Consider the following 19,609-nt stretch of genomic DNA (forward strand, 5'->3'; position numbering starts at 1 on the left):
GCTTCTTAGATGGAAAAGAGAGGTGGAGCTCAGTTCCCGCAGCAAGCTGGCGAGATCTCACTCCGTATCCCCAGATAATCTGACTCAAAGATTTCACATGGATGTTCAACAGCATCATATCATAACCCCACCTGAACCTTTTTCATAGTCATCCTAGGCAGCCATCCTTTTTAATCGCTTCCATGGTAATTCAATCAATCAATTAGGCATAGCAACCACACATTATAAAAAAAACACTGTACGCAGATTGTGGAAAATACGAATTCAGCATAACAATTTGCATAAATAATACAGTCTAACACATCACTGACCAGTCAAGAACCACTAAATCTCTCTATAATGGCCCAGTCTTTCCACATGGACAGCACTCAAAAATTTAGCCAATATCGAAGTAATTTGACCATTCCTGTCCGAGAGCAGGTTCTGAACCGTTGGCGGCATAGAATCAAGCCTGTTAGGTTGTAAGGCCTCTAACAATTGTATTCTGGCATGAATGCCAAAATCACAAGAAAAGAAAATACGCTCCAACGTATCAGGCTTCTGGGAGAGCTAAATATCTTCCTCTTACTATCATCGAGGGAAACATATTAAATCTGGCTAGCATAAACAGCCTGCACAGTTCATGAATCTTCAGATTTGTCATGTAACCCTTTTGAAAATCTCTACACAAAGGCAGATTTAAGTAAAGAGGAGAGCAAGTAATTGTTGATGAAGCTTTCTGTGTACAGTGGTACCTTGGGCTACAGACGCTTCAGGTTACATACGCTTCAGGTTACAGACTCCGCTCACCCAGAAATAGTGCTTCAGGTTAAGCACTTTGCTTCAGGATGAGAACAGAAATTGTCCTCTGGCGGCACGGCAGCAGTGGGAGGCCCCATTAGCTAAAGTGGTGCTTCAGGTAAAGAACAGTTTCAGGTTAAGAACCAGACCTCCGGAACGAATTAAGTACCATATTTTTTGCTCTATAAGACTCACTCTCCCCCCCCCCCTAAAAATAAGGGGAAATGTGTGTGCATCTTATGGAGCAATTGCAGGCTGCGCAGCTATCCCAGAAGCCAGAACAGCAAGAGGGATTGCTGCTTTCACTGCGCAGCGATCCCTCCTGCTGTTCTGCCTTCTGAGATTCAGAATATTTTTTTTCTTTTTTCCTCCTCCAAAAACTAGGTGCGTCTTGTGGTCTGGTGCGCCTTATAGAGCGAAAAATATGGTACTTAACCTGAGGTACCACTGTAATTCTAAAGCCTAAATGAATGTGCAAACAGTGGTGGACCACTGGTGGAACCCTCTCCGTCACTTGGGGCGGGATGCCAAGGGGCAGCGCGAACCGCCCAGTGGCGCACGCAGACGTCCATACGGACTGGGCATGCACGGCATCCCATACTGACTGCGTATGCGCGGCAGCCCGTAGGGACATTCGCACGGACAGTGCATGTGGCAGTCCATACATACGCCCGTACGGATGGTGAACAAGAGCAGCAGCCCGTTTGGACGCCACGCGAGCGGCGCCCATATCAACTGTGCGCAGGCCCTCAGCCACTCTACAGCATGCAGAAGCCAATCCAATAGAAGACACCTTCGCTGTCCTCTGTACAAAGCCAGAACGGCATCGCCCGCTGCCAAACCACTAACCTTGAATGTAATTATTGCATGATATTTTACTGTGGTCACGAACATGGGGCCTTCTGACAGATGAATAATAGCTTTTGCAAAGCCTTCCCCCCCTTCTCCCTCTCCCTTTTCTGGGCCTTAAAATAGCTTCTCTAACTCCCCTTCAGCAGCTAGTCCCTTCCCCCGAGGACTGCTCCGATGGGATGGAAAAAGCAAGACGCTTCCAGAGAGGGCTCGGGGCCCATTGAGAGCAAGGGAACCGCAAGCCTGCTGAATAGTTTATGGCTTTTCATGCCACTGTGGCTCATTGCTGGAGCCATGGGCCTGTCACTCATCTCCTGGGAGCCTCTCGAGATGGTTCTGCAAAGAAGCCGTGTAACGAGGCTTCCAAAATTGATTGCTTTTTAGCAAAATGAGAAAACAGGCTCGTACGAAGCATGGCTTTTGCCAGGGGTGGCAGAGAAAAGCATTCAGCTTGCCTTTGAACATAAGTGTCCCAGCTTCACTTGAAATTTGCACCATCTCCGATTTTCTCTGACCAAAGAATGCACGCAAATATTCGCATGTCGAGGGGAATAATGTACAAAAATGCATTCTATAAGGGGGAGGCAGTGGTGGATGAACCCTCTCCAGCACCCGGGGCGGGACGTCGAGGTGTGGGGCAAACCGCCCGGTGGCGCACACGCAACATCCGTACAGACTGTGCATGCACGGCATCTCATACAGTCACCGTGCAGGTGGCGCCCATACTAAGCGCGCGCCATCGGCCACTCTACAGCTGGGGGGGCAGCAGGCCATCTAGTCACCCCCCCAAGTGGTGCCCAGGGCGGCCTGCCAACTCTGCCCCCCCTTCATACGCCCCTGGGGTGAGGGGTGCTTATACTAAGCGAAGTTGTATGCTATGTATGTTTCTTTGCAGATGTTGTTTAGTCGTTTAGTCGTGACTGACTCTTCATGACCCCATGGGCCAGAGCATGCCAGGCACTCCTGTCTTCCACTGCCTCCCGCAGTTTGGTCAAACTCATGCTGGTAGCTTCGAGAACACTGTCCAACCATCTCGTCCTCTGTCGTCCCCTTCTCCTTGTGCCCTCCATCTTTCCCAACATCAGGGTCTTTTCCAAGGAGTCTTCTCTTCTCATGAGGTGGCCAAAGTCTTGGAGCCTCAGCTTCACGATCTGTTCTTCCAGTGAGCACTCAGGGCTGATTTCCTTCAGAATGGATAGGTTTGATCTTCTTGCAGTCCATGGGACTCTCAAGAGTCTCCTCCAGCACCATAATTCAAAAGCATCAATTCTTCAGCGATCAGCCTTCTTTATGGTCCAGCTCTCACTTCCATACATCACTACCGGGAAAACCATAGGATAAATGCATATAAATTTCCATGTGGACTTCTTCAAATTGCAATGAGGCGAACTGAATTTAAGAATGGGGAAAATGAGAAACCGAGAGAAACAAAACAAAAAAAAATTGGCAGATTCCCCCATCCACAATTTTTGCCTTCCAGTGCTTGACATCACTGTTCTTTAGTCATGTATACTCTGCAGTCAGAGCATGGTGGATAGTAAAATTCCCACAAGCGTGTGGTTTGTGGCAAGAGTATTAGTTTTACCAAGGTGGGCTACGACGACTGGCTTCTCCGGGTGACCTGTTTATTGCACATTCGTCCTGATTTGCTTGCACAGAGCTTATGCTGTAGTTAGACTATGCCTGGTCGTTATCATTCATTCTGATTTGTGGACAGGATAGCTATCTGACAACACTGTTTCAAACCTGAATTTCTTGCAGAGTGTTTACATGTCTTCCCCCCAACCATCCATTTGTCCCGCATTTTTCAAAACATTCCACTGTCACTTTCCAAACTGCAAAGAGTCATGGCTTTTTCCCCTTTTTAAAGTGAATTTGTTGCGTAAGAGTGACAATGCACTATAAATCCACTTAACTGCAGAAACCTAAAGTTCTGGTATGAGCTCAGCTCTCCCCCCCCCCGCCCCCTGCAAAATACAGTCTGGAGGTCCCCAAAGAACTCTGGAGCAGGAAGGAATATATTTTAGCAGGTTAGAAACAGGATTTACATTCTTTTAAAGCAGGGGTCAGAAAAAAAATTCAGCAGGAGGCCGGTCCACTGTCCCTCAGACCTGTGGGGGGCTGGACTATATATTTTTGGGGGGGGGGGATATGAACGAATTCCTATGCCCCACAAATAACCCAGAGACGCGTTTTAAATAAAAGCACACATTCTACAATGGGACTTTGGGTTAAGTACTTAATTCGTTCTGGAGGTCCGTTCTTAACCTGAAACTGTTCTTAACCTGAAGCACCGCTTTAGCTAATGGGGCCTCCTGCTGCCGCTGCGCCACCGGAGCACGATTTCTGTTCTCATCCGGAAGCAAAGTTCATAATCTGAGGTACTATTTCTGGGTTAGTGGAGTCTGTAACCTGAAGCGTATGCAACCTAAAGCATATGTAACCTGAAGTACCACTGTACCCATGTAAAAACACGCTGATTCCCGGACCGTCCGCGGGCCGGATTTAGGAGGCAATTGGGCCAGATCCGGCCCCCGGGCCTTAGTTTGCTTACCCATGTTTTAAAGCATCTCTTGCCAACCTAGTGATTGGGGAGGCTGATGGGAGTTGTAGTCCTAAACATTTGAAGGGAATTTGATGAGCAAAAGTGGCTTTGAACAAACAGCAGCCTCTGTTCCATAAAGATTTGGAGATATCTACCTCGCTCAGCTCCAGAGAGGGAGGGTTGTTTGCTTGTTCACAGCTTCATTTCCTTCCGCCTTCCAACGAAAATGTTGTCTTAAGTGGCTTTTGCCGACACGTGCAGGATCCCCAGAAGGATGATATAGGAAACGGCGAGTTTCCTTTTCGCTTCACTTTCTATTCAAAAGACAAGGGAGTTCCCAACTTAACGGGTGATGGATTGCAACTTATCTGACCCTTCGGCCAACAGCAATCATAAGAAGGAATTTTTATTGCATTCAAGGGTAAGTGCAGAAATGTGCTGGATAGTATATGACAATGGGGAGGTGCTTCCTGCACAAAATAAAAATAAAAGTATAGCTTTACCACTTTGAATTCCACCTTATAGGGGGTTAGGAGAGCTGTAAAGAACGCAAATACAGTGGTACCTTGGGTTAAGTACTTAATTCGTTCCAGAGGTCCGTTCTTAACCTGAAACTATTCTTAACCTGAAGCACCACTTTAGATAATGGGGCCTCCTGCTGCTGCCGCGCTGCTGGAGCACAATTTCTGTTCTCATCCTGAAGCAAAGTTCATAACCTGAAGCACTATTTCTGGGTTAGCGGAGTCTGTAACCTGAAGCATATGTAACCACTGTATATTTTGCTTCTGGCAACCAATGTACCCCTTTGGTTTCAGATAGTGTATGGGTAAAGGTAAAGAAGAAGAAGAAGAAGAGTTTGGATTTGATATCCCGCCTTTCACTCCCCTCCAGGAGTCTCAAAGCGGCTAACATTCTCCCAGTGGCGTAGCGTGGGGGGTGCCAGGGGTGCCAGCCGCACCGGGCGCAACATGGGCAGGGGGCGCGCTCGCACTAGCAGCTCTCTGCCCCTACTAAAATCCACGGCTTGGCGAGGAGGTCGCGGAAGGGGGAGAGCGAAGCCTTCTGCCGCGGGCAAAAAAAGGAGAGGAAGCCGGGCGGGCGGGCGGGCTGGCTGGCTGGCGGGGGTCTGGCTGCGCCTGCTGCTGCCTTTGCCGCTGCTGCCGGGGCTTTGACAGCTTGGCGAAGCGGAGGGAGAGGAGCTTTATGGTAATTGCGGCTCTCTCTCCACTGGCCGCCTGGGTAGTGAGCCGAGCCGAGCAGGGAGTCTGGCGAGGGGGCGGGAAGAGACTTTTCCACCTCGCCTGGTCAAAAAGGAGAGCGGAGTCTCCTCAGGGCACCCTCAGGCAGGGCAAGGCAAGCAGAGCGAGGAGGAGAGAGAGGGGAAGTGGGGGGGGAGCAGCCAGGAAACGCTGCGGTAAGGAATGAAAAGAGGCAGCTCCAGGAGAGCGCGGGGGAAAGAGAAGCCTCGCTGCTGCTGCTTGGGAGGGTAAATTACTGTACTTGCCTTGCCCCGGGTTAGGGGGCGGCGGGCGCAAATTAATTGCCTTGCCCCGGGTTAGGGGGCGCAAATTACTTGCCTTGCCCCGGGTGCTGATAACCCACGCTACGCCGCTGCATTCTCCTTTCCCTTCCTCCCCCACAACAAACACTCTGTGACGTGAGTGGGGCTGAGAGACTTCAGAGAAGTGTGACTGGCCCAAGGTCACCCAGCAGCTGCATGTGGAGGAGCGGAGACTCGAACCCGGTTCCCCAGATTACAAGACTACTGCTCTTAACCACTACACCAAACTGGTGAAGGGACCCCTGACCATTAGGTCCAGTTGTGACCAACTCTGGGGTTGCGGCGCTCCTCTCGCTTTATTGGCCGAGGGAGCCGGCGTACAGCTTTCGGGTCATGAGGCCAGCATGGCTAAGCCGCTTCTAGCGAACCAGAGCAGCGCACGGAAACGCTGTTTACCTTCCTGCAGGAGCGGTACCTATTTATCTACTTACACTTTGACGTGCTTTCAAACTGCCAGGTGGGCAGGAGCTGGGACCGAACAATGGGAGCTCACCCCGTCGCAGGGATTCAAACCGCCGACCTTCTGATGACCTTCATGGCCCTCTAGCAGCTATGGTAGCTTGTTTTCCAGAAGTAATGTTTTCATGCTAACTATGGATGTGTATACTCAATTCTGACCAAACTCAATCTGATGAGGCAGTTGTACATGATTCCACTTTCCATACTATTCGTTCCTGCTATTTCAGGGCATGAGCATGGGCATTGCCAGGGGGCCAGGGAGGCAGCTGCCCCCCCAAATCAATAAAAATCTGAGGCGATCATTTATTCAAAAATGGGGTGCGTTCAAGAGATATCTACAGAATAACAACAGTGGTACAATATCTAGGGCAGCGTTTGAATGACCCTTGTCTAAACGAACTGCTAAGAAACAAGCAAAAAGGTAGGAATTGTTGTAGGAAGGTATTAGAAAATACAGAAAGAGTAAGGTAATAATGATAAGTACATCCATCACCAGAAAGGTTATATGCATCGGAAAATGATAGGAAGTCTATTCTATGTTAGCAAAAAGAGACTGTATAAATTTAATTTTAATTTAATTTTTTGTAAACATGTATAGGTTTATCAATACACGATTGTTTTCATTGATATATTGTGTGTGTTATCTATGAATATCAATAAAGCATTTAAACTGGGGGGGGGGGTATAAAAAATATTTTAAAAATCTGAGGTTCTGCCCCCCCCACACAACAAAAATCCAAGCTACACCCAGGTCAGGGCAGCTAAGCTGCCTTGTTTCCCATCAGTGCATGTTCCGTATCTTTCTGCTGAAATCCCGTAACTTCTTATACCACAGATGTTCAGAAGGGGTGCCTCTGTTTTGTTGTGCTGCGGCACGAGAGTGCTCTTCCAGATGGAAATGCGCTGTTATTGCATCCATACACCCGCAGGATTATACAGTGGTACCTCGCAAGACGAAAAAGTTTTCCGTTTTTTGAGTCGTTCCGCAAGACGAATTTCCCTATGGGTTTGCTTCGCAAGAAGAAACGTCTTGCGAGTTCTTGCGAGTTTGTTTCCTGTTTCTTAAAGCCGCTAAGCCGTTAATAGCCGCTAAGCCGCTAATAGCCATGCTTTGCAAGACGAAAAAACCGCAAGACGAAGAGACTCGCGGAACAGATTAATTTTGTCTTGCGAGGCACCACTGTATTTGAAAAATCAAACACCAGCCTGCCTGGAGGGTCCCTGGGAATCTGGTCAGGAGCCCAAATTATCTCGCCTGCTTACAAATTCGCTTCTTTGCAACTCCTTTGTGAATTGTTGTTGTTTAGTCATTTAGTCGTGTCCGACTCTTTGTGACCCCATGGACCAGAGCACGCCAGGCACTCCTGTCTTCCACTGCCTCCCGCAGTTTGGTCAGACTCATGTTGGTAGCTTCGAGAATACTATCCAACCATCTCGCCCTCTGTCGTCCCCTTCTCCTTGTGCCCTCAATCTTTCCCAACATCAGGGTCTTTTCCAGGGAGTCTTCTCTTCTCATGAGGTGGCCAAAGTCTTGGAGCCTCAGCTTCACGATCTGTCCTTCCAGTGAGCACTCAGGGCTGATTTCCTTAAGAATGGATAGGTTTGATCTTCTTGCAGTCCATGGGATTCTCAAGAGTCTCCTCCAGCACCGTAATTCAAAAGCATCAATTCTTCGGCGATCAGCCTTCTTTATGGTCCAGCTCTCACTTCCATACATCACTACTGGGAAAACCATGGCTTTAACTATACGGACCTTTGTTGGCAAGGTGATATCTCTGCTTTTTAAGATACTGTCTAGGTTTGCCATCGCCTTTCTCCCAAGGAGCAGGCATCTTTTAATTTCATGACTGCTGTCACCATCTGCAGTGATCATGGAGCCCAAGAAAGTAAAATCTCTCACTGCCTCCATTTCTTCCCCTTCTGTTTGCCAGGAGGTGATGGGACCAGTGGCCATGATCTTCGTTTTTTTGATATTGAACTTCAGACCATATTTTGCACTCTCCTCTTTCACCCTCATTAAAAGGTTCTTTAATTCCTCCTCACTTTCTGCCACCAAGGTTGTGTCATCTGCATATCTGAGGTTGTTGATATTTCTTCTGGCAATTCTTCTGGGATTCATCCAGTCCAGCCTTTCGCATGATGAATTCTGCATATAAGTTAAATAAGCAGGGAGACAATATACAGCCTTGCTGTACTCCTTTCCCAATTTTGAACCAATCAAAATAGGGCTGCCATATTTCAAAGAGTAAGAAAACCAGGACACCCCGAAAGTTGCTGAGCTTCTTTTAGGAAACACCCAAAATTATTGAGCTTTTAAAACAAAACAAAAAACAAAAAAAACAACAACGCCAAATTGACTTGTCTAAGATCTAAGATCCATGACAAAGCGCTGAATTCCCCCAGGCACCAATTCTTGCCTTTGAAATCCTGGTAATGCCCAGGAAAATCTAGACGTAAGGTACAGTGGTACCTCTGGTTACATACGCTTCAGGTTACAGACTCCGCTAACCCAGAAATAGTGCTTTAGGTTAAGAACTTTGCTTCAGGATAAGAACAGAAATCGGGCTCCGCCGGCACGGCGGCAGCAGGAGGTCCCATTAGCTAAAGTGGTGCTTCAGGTTAAGAACAGTTTCAGGTTAAGTATGGACCTCCGGAACGAATTAAGTACTTAACCCGAGGTACCACTGTAAAGATAAAGGGACCCCTGACCGTTAGGTCCAGTCATGGCCGACTCTGGGGTTGTGGCGCTCATCTCACTTTACTCTCGCTTTACGCTTTAATCTAGACGTACGACAGCAGTATTGGTGAAATGCCTCTGCTGCACTTTGCTAGCTCTTTTTCTCTCTCTCTCTCCCCCCCCCCCATTGCCTTGTTTTTCTGACTTTGTGTAACTCAATCCCTCCAGTAGAGGCCAGACAATTTGTAATCTAATTACCACAGGCCCTACTTGAAACTCATATTCTCTTCTTAGAGCAGTTGGTGACAGCGTTTTTCAAATCCACCTGCAAAATAGGATCCACTGTTATTTTTATTTTATTTTATCCAGTAAATATCCACCTTGTAAATGCCCCCTTTGCTCCTACTTTCTCACTTAGAAATAGCACCACAATAGCTTCGGCTCTTAAGCTGAGGTGCGACCCTGTCATGGCCTCCAGTTGAAGACCGATATCCCATACAGTCATACCTCATGTTACGTTTGCTTCATGTTACGTTCTTTCAGGTTACGTCCCACTGCGTTCCTGGAAGAATGGGTTACTTCCAGGTTTCGCCACTCGCACATGCACAGAAGCGCTAAGTCACGCTTCGCGCATGCGCACAAATCGCGCTGCGCACCTGCGCAGATACGGCGCTTCAGGTTGCGCTCTTTTCATGTTGCAAACAGGCCTCCGGATCGGATCCCGTTTGCAATTGCCAATGTAGTTGCTGGACTCCAAGTCCCATCATCCCTTTCCAGTGACCATGTTGGCTGGGACTGATGGGAGCTGGAGTCCAGCAATGGCTATATACAGATAAAGCCCATTTCAAGCACACGCACACTCATCAAGAATCTTGGGATTTGTAGCTTTTTGAGGGTGCTGAGAATTGTCAGGGGTAAGTTCCCAGGATTCCTTGCGGGAAGCAATTTGCTTTACATGTATGGTACATATACCGAATCCTCTTTTAGAGCCATCCAGGTTAGTGGCCATGCCTGCCTCATGGGGGAGTGAGTTCCACAGGTTAACTATGTGCTGGTTGGATAAGTACTCTTTTATTTGTCTTGAAATGTTAAGGAAACCATGCACTGTAATGAAGCTTCAACTTTAAAAAAATGCCTTGAACTCACCCACCTCTCTACATCAGAATTGTTTTGAACCCTTCCACCTCTAGTTTCCATCATCACATTAGCAGGTTCTTTACTAGCTATAAAGCAGCGTGCATCTGGGTGCACAGGCCTACGGCTGAAATCCATAGAGAGCCTGTAGGTTTGATCCTCTGTTGGACTCCGGCCAATGTATAACTTGTCCTGTAGGCATAGCTCTTGTCACACACACTCTATTGCAATCCTGTCCCATCTTCTTACCTGTTGATTCTTCAGGTTGTCCCTCTAAAGTGTTGTTGTTTAGTCGTTTAGTCGTGTCCAACTCTTCGTGACCCCCTGGACCAGAGCACGCCAGGCACTCCTGTCTTCCACTGCCTCCCGCAGTTTGGTCAGACTCATGTTTATAGCTTCGAGAACACTGTCCAACCATCTTGCCCTCTGTCATCGCCTTCTCCTTGTGCCCTCAATCTTTCCCAACATTAGGGTCTTTTCCAGGGAGTCGTCTCTTCTCATGAGGTGGCCAAAGTATTGGAGCTTCAGCTTCAGGATCTGGCCTTCCAGTGAGCACTCAGGGCTGATTTCCTTCAGAATGGATAGGTTTGATCTTCTTGCAGTCCATGGGACTCTCAAGAGTCTCCTCCAGCACCATAATTCAAAAGCATCCATTCTTCAGTGATCAGCCTTCTTTATGGTCCAGCTCTCACTTCCATACATCTCTACTGGGAAAACCATAGCTTTAACTATACGGACCTTTGTTGGCAAGGTGATGTCTCTACTTTTTAAGATGCTGTCTAGGTTTGTCATTGCTTTTCTCCCAAGAAGCAGGCGTCTCCCTCTAAAGTAGGGTTGCCATATTTCAATAATGATGCTGTTTCTTTAGTTTTGGCAAAAGTCGTTGAGTTTTTGTGGGCCAAATCGCCGCCAAAAGACATGGGTTGCCACATGTCCGGATTCTGCCATTTTCCCAATTTCCACTCGGACACTGCTTCTGACTACAATATTCCTGGTATGTTTGGGAAATTCCAGACGTACACTGACCCTATTAAAGGCTGAGTGCCTATTAGATTGCCTAGGCTTAGCCAGCTGCCTCTGCCTCCTCTGTTGGGGGGTTCTTCCCAAGAACATTGCTTGTGATCTATTGGGATAAATCAGCCAGCCTGGGCCAGCAACAAGGGGTTATCACTCCCGCAACACTGCCATCTCAGAAAGTTGAGAATCGGCCAGGAATAATAGCTGTGGAGTCATTCTCACCTGCCAACACTGACTCCTTGAGATGGATGCAAATTTCCTCCTATTGTATCTTTCGGACCTTATGCCAATACTTTTTTTTAAGGATTGAATATATGCAAAGACAGAAGTGTGTTCTAATATCGACCGAGCACAAAAGCTGTCAGTTCTGCATTCCTGGCATTGTCCTTTGCAATGCGGAGTCTCAGAGAAATAAACACATTAAGCATTACAGTAATCTGAAGAACAACAATAGAAAGGGAGGTGGCCGGTACTGCGCAATACCAGCTTACAACGATAAGGGACACTGAAGAGAGATCCGTGCTTGTTTAAGGAGGTGTGGGTTTTGTCTTAGGATGCTTTCAAATGCACATCCTCAACCAACAAAGCCATTGATGCAGTTGTGAAATGGTAGGGTAGTGTCAGGGAACTGACATCAGAGCGAGAGGCGAAGGGGAGGCTCTCTGATGATGCTGGCGAAGGACCCAGCAGCAGGGGGAGAAACAGCCCAGTAGAGGGGGAAGCAATTCAGCGCAACACCAGGGATGGGGGGGGCTGATGGGGGAATCGGAGAGAGGGCTCCAGGATTCTTCACTGGACATCAGTGAGGAGAGCCCAGGTCCTCCGCTGCCCACGCCCTCCCTGCGCAGGAGGCTCCCGCGCAGTGAGAGGAGGCGGAGACTGGGCGTCAAACAACTTTTATGCTGGAAGAAGTTCAAGAAACGCCCACTGACGGATTCTGCCAGTGACTGAGGCAGCCACGATGAGAAGGGGCTGCGCAGTCAGAAAGGTTTAACAAGGCAAATTAGCCTAGAGATGCACCAGTTTACGCACGAGTAACTCATACCTACTACAGGTAGGGTAGGGTAGGGAGAGTTAGTGTGTGTTAGCAAGCACAAGCCATCATCCTTGCTCAATAAATTAAGGACATCTGAAGTACTTAAATTGGGACTCAGCTACATTATTAAAGAAAAGTGTTTTATATACAGTGGTACTTCCAGTTGCAGACGGGATCCCTTCCAGAGGTCCGGCCGTATCCCGAAGTTTTCGCAACCGGAGACCGCTTCTGCGCATGCGCGAGTGGCGGTAGAATGCTTCCGCGCATGCGCAAGCGGCGAAACACTTCTGGGTTTGCCGCTTTCACAACCCGAAGGGTAACGTAACCTGAGGTTCCACTGTATACGTTATAGCGCTGTGACACTAGATGGCGCTGTGGAGTCCCGTCTTTTGCCATCGTGATTTCCCACTTTGAGGTTTACAACACATTTTTTTCTGAAAAGCTTTTTTTGTTGTGTCTAGACCCAGGCCTTGGTTCAGCGCCTGTCCCCCCTTCCTACAGAACACTGGACATTGTCGTTCTGAGATTACATCTCCCCTGTCCCACCTTCTGGGAACAAATACTTCTTTTCCTTTCCACCATCTCCTTTCTTGCTCTTCCTTTCCTCCTCCACCCCCTTACCACCAAAGCTTGTCCCAATGTCAGGAATGTACTGGCAGATGTATGTGGGAAGCATTCGCAGTCTGGCGATGAACTCGGTTGCTTTTTCTGAGAGACAAAAATAATAGCTTGAAAGTAAGTCCAGGGGTCTTTCAAAACCTTGTCCTTCCCAACATGCTTTTACACAGAGGGTGCCTTGCTCAGACCACTGGGCCATTTAGCTCCGTATTGGCATGAGTTGGGGGAAAGGGGTAGGCTGGATCCCTAATCAAAATCAAGGTCGTGTACATAACCTTCTGGTGGCCTCCTCTACAGCCATTGGCCCACCCCAAACCTGCTGAGCTTCAGTAATGTTGGAGTCTCCATGTGCCTTCAAACCAGCCCAACTTGTGATACTTATTTCCCCCAGTCTAGCTAGCTTGAGCAGAAATTGCTGGATGGCCTGTTCTCATTGTAGATTAACCCAGCCGAAAGCCACACTTTGGCTTCCAATCAGATAAAACAAATCATAAATATACACCCCAGTTTAGCTACAGTCATGCTTAACTGATGGGTTAATCATTGTCACTTTTGTTCTGACGGCATGTAAGAAACTCTGTGCCGGTTTGCTTATTGGAGAGGGTACTAAGCACAGAATAACACCTCCATCCTTCAGTCACAAGGGTCAAGATCACAGGAACTCTTGTGTTTAAAAAGTTCCCCTGTCAAGGAGTTGCCCCCAAATGTTTGGGGCCTCATGATGCTTCTGGGCCAGAAATAAAACAAAATGGAGATGTTTAGGTTTTATGGCGGGGTCAAAGCTCAGAGGTCAAGTACACGAAGATCCCAGATTCTTGACGTCTTAGGGGTGGGGGCTGGCTAAAACACTGGAGATCTGCTTCAAGGGCAATCCTGAGCTAGAAGGACGGTTGGGATGCTGTCAGGAAGACGGGGGTATCAGGCAGGCCCCCAGCTGACTCCAGCAGCCACCCGCCGGCAGCCGGTCTCCTTTGGAACAGCATCAAACAACGACACGAGCCTCAGATACGTTTAGAGACCCGTGCACACTCTGTCAGCAGTGTGTGTAAATCTTCTCACAGCAGAAGACGCGGACAGAGAGATGTTTAAGCATAATGTACAGCATAATGTAGGAACGTGGGTGGCGCTGTGGGTTAAACCACAGAGCCTAGGACTTGCCGATCAGAAGGTCGGCGGTTCGAATCCCCACAACCGGGTGAGCTCCCGTTGCTTGGTCCCTGCTCCTGCCAACCTAGCAGTTCGAAAGCACATCAAAGTGCAAGTAGATAAATAGGTACCACTCCGGCGGTAAGCTAAACGGCGTTTCCGTGCGCTGCTCTGGTTCGCCATAAGCGGCTTAGTCATGCTGGCCACATGACCCGGAAGCTGTACGCCAACTCCCTCGGCCAATAAAGCAAGATGAGCGCCGCAACCCCAGAGTCGGTCACGACTGGACCTAATGGTCAGGGGTCCCTTTACCTTACAGCATAATGTACAGCACTTTATTCAGCATAGTTCAGGAACAAAGGAAAACATGTCTGCTTCCCTTTGTGTCCAGCAAAACGGAAGTTCCCAGCAAGTGCTGGAAGTAAACAGGCATATGACACACAAATGTCATGCCTGTACCCTTTTAAGGTGGAACGGAACTATATCCTAACAAGGACGGTGGTTCTGACTTGATATAAGGCAGCTTCATGGGTTTTTAAGGGTCACGTTTTCAACATTTTGTGACTGCATGTGATGAAACATGGTGGACGAGACTTCCACATCATTCTACCAAGCACAGGGCATAAGAACATAAGAAGACACTCTACTGGACCAGGCAAAGGCCCACCCAGTCCACCATCCTGTTCTCACAGTGACCCACGGGTGCCTCTAGGAAGCCTGCAAGGAGGTCCTGGGAGCAACAGATCTCTGCCCACTTGCGAATCCCAACCAATGGAATGGAATTCAGAGGTATTTCTGCCTCCAGCAGTGGAGGAAGGTTACACAGCCATCACAGTCATCACAACCAGGAACCATCAAATGCTTTGCCCTCCATGAATTTGTCTAATCCTCTTCTATAGCCACCCAATGCATTTCATTGGAGTTGGCTAGCAAATTCAGCTGCAAAGGGTTCAAGTGCTTTTTTGTATTTTCAAAAAGTTGAAGCCAAAGCATATTAGACAAGGCTAACATGCGGAATTAGTTCATTAGATAAATTAACAGGAAGGATTCGAAATCTGCGGGATCAGAGATTCTTAGAAGACTGGAGTAAATATTTGAATTATTTGAAAAGCAGTTGTAATAAACAGATTACGCTAGTAGGACTGCAAGAAGTTCTGTGAGGAGGACTATTTGAAATATTGCAAGAAAAACTATGAAGAGAACTATTCGTTAATGATAATTAAAAGTAATAGAGAAATTAAGAAATGCAGAACAAGTGCTAAAGAACGGAAAATCTTCAGAAGTTGTTGACGGAAGTCTAAAAAATTGTATAAGCTAAGAAGTTATGTAATGATTGTTGGAAGTGGTATGTTAAAAAAGCTATTTCCTCCTTCCTCTCCATAAAGGCTTATAAGCTAGTAATCTTCCTCATTAAGTTAATATTCCATATTTCCTTTCTCCAGAATCTCCCAGATGGCAAGTGTGTGTGTTTCCCCCCCCCCCATGTTTTTGCTAATAATAAACATGCCATAGTTAGCTGTTCACCTCCTTAAACCTTTGTGTTCCTGGACCAGTTTTAGGAAACTTGGAAACCTAGGGCAAACACTCACAAGGCACAGCTCAAAATCTTTCTGGCCATTCCTTGCTGCTTTCTAGCTGTAGAGATGGCCATCTCACTTCTTGCATTTTCAAGGTTAACACTACAGGTCAATGCAAACATTATCGAGCGAGGTGAGCCAATGGTCTCACCTACTATAAGGAAACTTCCTATGTTCCAGATACACAACCTGATTTAGACCACTCAATGTCTTCCCCGCTGCCCGGAGTACTTATGTCTCTGGCTGTTTATTAGATATGAAAAAAGCAGCCATCACAAATGCTGATCTGTACTGTGGATCTTGAAAATATGGAAGAGCAGGACTTGGGAGCTTGCATTGGTGCCCTATTCCCAAGCCTGACACACAGCTGTTTCCGAGTTAGAACAAGACATTGGCGTTGTGTATCCTTTCTTACGGTGCCTCAAAAGCACACCTTGACACAAGTCCTCTGGGTTTTGCCAGACAATAGCCACCAAAGCACCAGACACTCGATTCATTACTTATTAACCCCTGTGATCAAGAGAATGTGTCCTGGCAAACTATTTACTTTAGGGAGTAGTGGAATTTTCCCTTTTCTTCCTGCTAGGGGTATGTGGAGTGGACTTGCATCCTTACTTTATTGGTAAGAACTAGGGGAAATAATCAGCTCTCGTGAATCTCCGGTCTTTATTTATTAAGTAAAGCATTTCAAATCCACCTTTCAGGCCACACAAAGGAACTTCCAAGGAAATGTTTATCACAAAATACCTAAATGGTATTTTTTTATTAAGTTTTCCAACCAATAAACACATATTTAACAACACTAGAGTGTCACAAATATTATAGGGAGCACATTATCCGAAAATGCATTCCAAGTACAGTGGTGCCTCGCAAGATGAAAAGAATCCGTTCTGTGATTCTCTTCGTCTAGCGGTTTTTTCATCTTGCGAAGCAAGCCCATTGAAGGATTAGTGCTATTAGCGGCTTTTAGCGGCTTATCTGCTGATCGGATCAGCTGATAAGCGGCTTAGCGGCTTAGAAAAGGGGGGGGGAACCAGCAGGAACTCGCAAGACATTGTCGTCTTGCGAAGCAAGCCCATAGGAAATTCGTTTTGCGAAGCACCTCCAAAATGGAAAACTCTTTCATCTAGCGAGTTTTCCGTCTTGCGAGGCATTCGTCTTGCGGGGCACCACTGTGCTCCTGCTACTGACACAGCACGCCAGAATAAGATTTGAGATGATGGGGTTCTGCCATCTGTGTCTGAAGCTGGCAAACTGGAGGCAAGGGGAACATACCTCAGTAAATCTATTTTTGTCTGTCTCACCCCTTTCTTTTCTGAATCGCTTTGCCAACTGCCACATTCTAGAGTATCGGCTACAAATAGATTCTCCAACCTCTTCCAGTTTTGTGAGATTTCCAGATGTGCTGCTACCAGGGGTTTCAGGAACAAGTCTTTTAATATGTGTGACTTTGTTTACCTGTTTGCTGAAAATTGACATTAAAATGTTTCTTTCATCTCTCTGTGAATAAAACCGGCTAACTTCTCAACTCTACCTGGATTAAGATGCTTTTAAATAAATACAATTGCTCTGGACGTCTTGTAAAGATTAACCAGGTTTTTCCTGACCATTAAAATTTGACTCTTTTTATTAGTAGATTCTTATTATCATCTCTGGGTTGTATCCATATACCAGGCCTACTAAGAGTAGACCAACTGAAGTTAATAGACATGACTTACACTCATAGTAGTATTAGTAGTAGTAATAATCTATTATTTGTGCCCCAGCCACTCTGGACGGCTTCCAGCATATATAAAAACATAGTTAATTTCAATGGGTCTACTCTCAGCAGAACTTTCAACCCTCAAATTTTATTATACTGTTTTTATGTTTGTATTTTGCACACCACTTCAGAGATTTGAAACATTAAGCAGTTTAGAAATGCTTTAAAAAAAAAAAAAAATTATTTGGTAGGATCACCAAGGACCGAAGAACATTGCCTTGATGGTTGAATCTTGTGGACTCTATTGGAAGCTGGTGGACTTTCCCTTCACTGGAGGTGTTTTTAAGCAGAGGTTGGATGGTCATCTGCCATGGGTGCATTAGCTGAGATTCCTGTACTCCTGGGGTTGGACTAGATGACCCTCAGAGTCCCTTCCAACTCCCTTTGACAACTGCCCATCCCGGTAATATACAGTATAAAGAAGATCTGACACAAAATCCTTGTGGGTATAGCATGAAATTGCAAATCTGAATACTTCATTGGTTGACTCAGGCTATGACCAGAGAGAAAAAGAGAGTGAGTTTTTCAAAGCTGTGGGTAAATTTTAGCCACAACAAAAACTTAGTGGCATTTTTAACTACTCAGATAATTTGGGTGCCCACCACTTAGCTGAAGATTTTGCCTTGAGGCTGCCCAAACTGGTTAACTCGTTTCTTAGAAAAGTCACAAGACTGAAGATAACGAGAGACAACTGATTATTGTGAACTCTGTGGCTTGGAGCTACAGTTTTCGAATTTTCTCCCACGGAAACAGGTGGTTCTGTAAAGCATGCGTTCCCATTTGAGATGAACCAAAGTTTACTGTGTTGTCCAAACTCTAAACTACAGTCAGTCTTATCAATGATTACTGAGAACAAGCCAGCGTCATAAACTATGGTTTGCAGGGGACTTGTTTTCAGTACTCATAGAACCGAGCGGTGTTTGTTGAGCTTCAGACAACACAGCATGATGCAGTTAATTAAAAAAAATAAAATGAAAGTTTCAGCTTCTCAAATCTTCCTTGCAGGCACACTGGAGGAGGGACGTGTGAGCTCAAGGCTTGCTGCAGCGCATTACATCTGAGCAAGGTAAGAGCCTTATCACAACCCACAGGGATTGGTTGTGCACAGTGGATCCCAATTGGTCTGTGGACCACAGGGGGTCCCCGTAACCCACCAAGGGGGCCCGGGGCCCATAACTGGCCACTGTCTGGGATATCCCATTTTGGGCGCCATGCTCTCACATGGGCACGGGACTCTTGCAGGAGCACGGCCCAGAAGTTGTGTGACCTGACTTTGCACTGGGACATGTTGAAGGGTACGGTGGCACCATTCACATAACAAAAACTACCACAGAGATATCAACATTTTCAAAACTAGGGGGTCCACGGCTTGGCTTCTGAAAAACAGGGAGTCCGCAGTACTAATTGGGAGCCGTTGAGCAAGGATATATTGCATCCCTCCACTCATCAGTAACTACAGTATAGACTTTTCTGTGCTGTGACCTTGTTTGTAGAATGTTGTTGTTGTTTAGTCGTTTAGTCGTGTCCGACTTTTCGTGACCCCATGGACCAGAGCACGCCAGGCACTCCTGTCTTCCACTGCCTCCCGCAGTTTGGTCAAACTCATGCTGGTATCTTCAAGAAAAGTGTCCATCCATCTCGTCCTCTGTCATCCCCTTCTCCTTGTGCCCTCCATCTTTCCCAACATCAGGGTCTTTTCCAGGGAGTCTTCTCTTCTCATGATGTGACCAAAGTCTTGGAGCCTCAGCTTCAGGATCTGTCCTTCCAGTGAGCACTCAGGGCTGATTTCCTTAAGAATGGATAGGTTGGATCTTCTTGCAGTCCATGGGACTCTCAAGAGTCTCATCCAGCACTGTAATTCATAATTTGTAGAATAACCTTCCCTAAAACACATGGGGGGGGAGAGTTTCCGGAGAATCTGATGGATGGTATGTTTTTCTGATTGCTTCTTGCTATTTCCCAACTAACTTTAATTGGCTCCTTTTCTTTTCTTCTTGGTAGCTTAATTATATTTCATTGTCAATTGCTTGTCACTGTTTTCAGCAGCTGTGTTTTTCTTTTCTTTTTTAAAGTCCATTTTCCAGGATTCCCTACTATGGTGTTGTTGACTAAAAAGGTAAAGGGACCCCTGGCCATTAGGTCCAGTCGTGACCGACTCTGGGGTTGTGGCGCTCATCTCGCTTTACTGGCTGAGGGAGCCGGCGTACAGCTTCCAGGTCATGTGGCCAGCATGACTAAGCCGCTTCTGGCGAACCAGAGCAGAGCAAGGAAACGCCGTTTACCTTCCCGCCGGAGTGGTACCTATTTATCTACGTGCACTTTGATGTGCTTTCGAACTGCTAGGTTGGCAGGAGCAGGACTGAGCAACGGGAGCTCACCCCGTCGCGGGGATTCGAACCGCCGACCTTCTGATCGGCAAATCCTAGGCTCTGTGGTTTAACCTAC

The 19,609-nt window shown here is 46.9% G+C and overlaps 1 protein-coding gene across 5 annotated transcripts in view; it reads left to right on the forward strand.

The window, feature by feature from the left end:
* Positions 1 to 19,609, forward strand: part of SLC45A4 (solute carrier family 45 member 4) — a 132,372-nt gene that overhangs the window by 23,458 nt on the left and 89,305 nt on the right. For 4 of the 5 annotated variants that reach the window (XM_083516695.1, XM_083516692.1, XM_083516690.1 and 1 more), the window contains exon 2: positions 18,170 to 18,230. The gene's annotated coding sequence lies outside the window, so the exon portion shown is untranslated. Of the gene's footprint in view, positions 1 to 4,375; positions 4,599 to 18,169; positions 18,231 to 19,609 lie in introns of all 5 variants that reach the window. The other variant, XM_083516694.1, reaches the window with a different exon arrangement.

Source organism: Podarcis liolepis (genome assembly GCF_965112155.1).
Source record: "Podarcis liolepis genome assembly, chromosome: 8".
Lineage (NCBI taxonomy): Eukaryota > Metazoa > Chordata > Lepidosauria > Squamata > Lacertidae > Podarcis > Podarcis liolepis.